This window comes from Austrofundulus limnaeus, unplaced genomic scaffold (assembly GCF_001266775.1).
Source record: "Austrofundulus limnaeus strain Quisiro unplaced genomic scaffold, Austrofundulus_limnaeus-1.0 Scaffold186, whole genome shotgun sequence".
NCBI lineage: Eukaryota > Metazoa > Chordata > Actinopteri > Cyprinodontiformes > Rivulidae > Austrofundulus > Austrofundulus limnaeus.
Genome location: NW_013952588.1, coordinates 503135 through 505945, shown reverse-complemented (window position 1 = coordinate 505945; position 2811 = coordinate 503135).

The following is a 2811-nucleotide window of genomic DNA, read 5'->3' as shown; positions in this document are numbered from 1 at the left end:
AGGAAGTGCGGGGACTCAGGGAGACATGTCCACATATATCCCGCATCCGTTATGTCCGTGCCTTCACTGCCCAGGGCCCTTTGGAGACCGTGGGCCCCTGGGCAGTTGCCCAATTGCCCATATGGTTAATCCGGCCATGCCCAGGGCCCTTTGGAGACCGTGGGCCCCTGGGCAGTTGCCCAATTGCCCATATGGTTAATCCGGCCATGTATATAACGAATAAATCTAACAGAAATACAAATGATCTTTTCCAAATTATATTTTATGTAGCATTCAAAACATACATAACCTTTCCTATGCCTTACACTTTATTAAAGTTTTTATTCATTATTTCTTAGAGAACATTTTTTCATCAGTGATAATGAAACTTTTATTAATGTCATGTGAAAACTGCACTAAGTAATGTCACGTGAACAGAAACGATATAACTGTCAAAATATCACATTTGTGGCCAAACAGAATGTTAAAGAAGGCCAGATTTGGCCTGCAGGCCTTGAGTTTGACACCTGCTGTAGAGGAATACTTTTACATACACTTTTTTTACTGTTTTAGTTAAATGAGGTATTGCAAGTATTTGTTCATATCCATAAAGCTATTTTAAAATCCCCCTCAGCAGTGCTGTCAGAATCAGGTGTGAATTTTAACAGATTTTTTTTTTGTTTTTGTTTGTTTCTTCTGTCATTTTGTTCTAGTTAAGAATTATTCTTGTTTCATGAACTCACAATAGTTCAACATTTGTCTGTAATACTGTGATCCACAGAGGAGTTCACGGTCTGCTCAGGTCAAGCAGCTGTAAAACAAACTATTATTACTCCAAAACCGTGCCCAACTGTTGGTATGTTGTGTTTCTGTTGATATTATTTGTTTTTTTCCAAACATTTTGCTGTAATATGTGTTGCAGCTGAGCTCATGGTTTTTTGTCTGAACATTACACGGTCTGAACTTGGGTTAAATTTGCTGAGACTTCCACTTCTGGGAAGATTACAGCTGTCCTAAATGTTTTCCACTGGTATAAAATCTTTTTTTCACTGTAAAATAATGAACAAATTGTTTAGAAGGGGCCTCATAACTCTTTTCAGACTGATGCAACAGTTGCTCCTTCCAGCTGGTAATCTGAAACATTCTCCTCTAGAAGCAGTCTTTTTTTTTTTTTGCATTAAAGGCACAGTGTGTAGGATTTTGTCAATTCTTTTAGCCGAAATTGAGATAATCACTAATGACAATAATAAAAAAACATGTCTAATCATTGCAGACAAAGAACTTGTTTTATTATTTTTACCTTATAAAAAGCTGTTTATATCTCCATGGTCGCGGGTCGCCACACAGGCAGCCGCCATCTTGTCTACGAAGGCTCATGAAGAACTGCGGTGGCGGCGTCAAAAACGGTTTTAGTTGTAATACTATAAATGTAATATTTGTTGYCTGTCATTGTAGCTGGGATAATTTTACTTATTAAAGCTCATAATCTTACCMCTTGAAACATCACTAGCCCTGAAGCTGCTGGTAGACATCGCGGTTGGAATTATCAAAGGTTTTTGACACCTGAGAGACACCGTAGCAACTCCTTTGTGTTTGGAAGCGGTGGGTGGGGGTGGGGGGAGGACCAGGGAGGATGATTCATCCACTCAACCACTAGATGTCTCTGAAAACAACAAATCCTACACACTGTGCCTTTAAGACTTCTTTCATGAAGGGGCTGCAGTAGCTCAGTTCCCTGGTCTCATGATCCTTAGGTTGCTGGTTCAAGTCCTGGTTGGGTCATGAAGGAAAAGTAGTTAAAAAAAGTCAAGTTTTTGTGCACATTTACTCCCTGTAATGTCCCCTGCAGAAGGGAGCAGCTGAAAGGAAGGAAAACAGCTTTGTTGCTATGACACTGTATTATACTACTGTGTTATTGTTCAGAATGAATTTAGCTAATGTTACCATTCTGTAGGAAAAGCTTCATTCAATAAACTGATATGCAGAATTAAACAAACTGTTGGATTAAAGTTGAGTTCTTTAGTTTAACATGACTAATAATTGTCCATGATAATATTTAACTCCTTCTCTTTCATTACAGCCAAATATTTTATTAATTTCATTAAAAAACAACATAACTATACAATAAAACAAAGAAAATACATTAAACAAATCAAAAATCAAAAATGAAATGAAAGGTAGCAGAAGAAAAATAAATTTTATAATGTTTGCTTTATCCTCATAATACTGTATATTCAAACAAAAAAAAAAACTAAATAAAAACGTAAACTCAAACAACCATTTATAAAAATTCACATTATACTTTTCCATATACCTTCAGAAAAACTAGCTTTTATCTTTTTCTTAAATATGGACATAGATCTGGCACTTTTGACATCATCCTCCAGACCATTCCACAACCTTATTCCCACTACTGTAATATTTATTTTTCACAAATAGCGTTTTTTATTGAGAACAAAGCTTTTGAAACACAAACCGTTAATATAAGATGTTACATTAGAAGATCTATAGATTGCTTATTTGAATGTCTGAACAATTCGGATTTTTCTTCCTTGGTTGGAGGCATCATGATGATGAGTTTGTTATTTTGACTTACTCAGCAGCTGAGTCTGGAGTTGAGATGAACTCGTTCGTCTGACGGGAAAACCTTCTTTATACATTAATAAAACATCGGAGTAAAACATCTACAGCAGACACTTTATACTGCTTTTTATCTCTTTAATGCAAGGCTGTTTGTAGTGATGCAAGGGGATGTGTACAGTGTCCTGATGTGTGTGTGTGTGTGTGTGTGTGTGTGTGTGTGTGTGTGTGTGTGTGTGTGTGTGTGTGTGT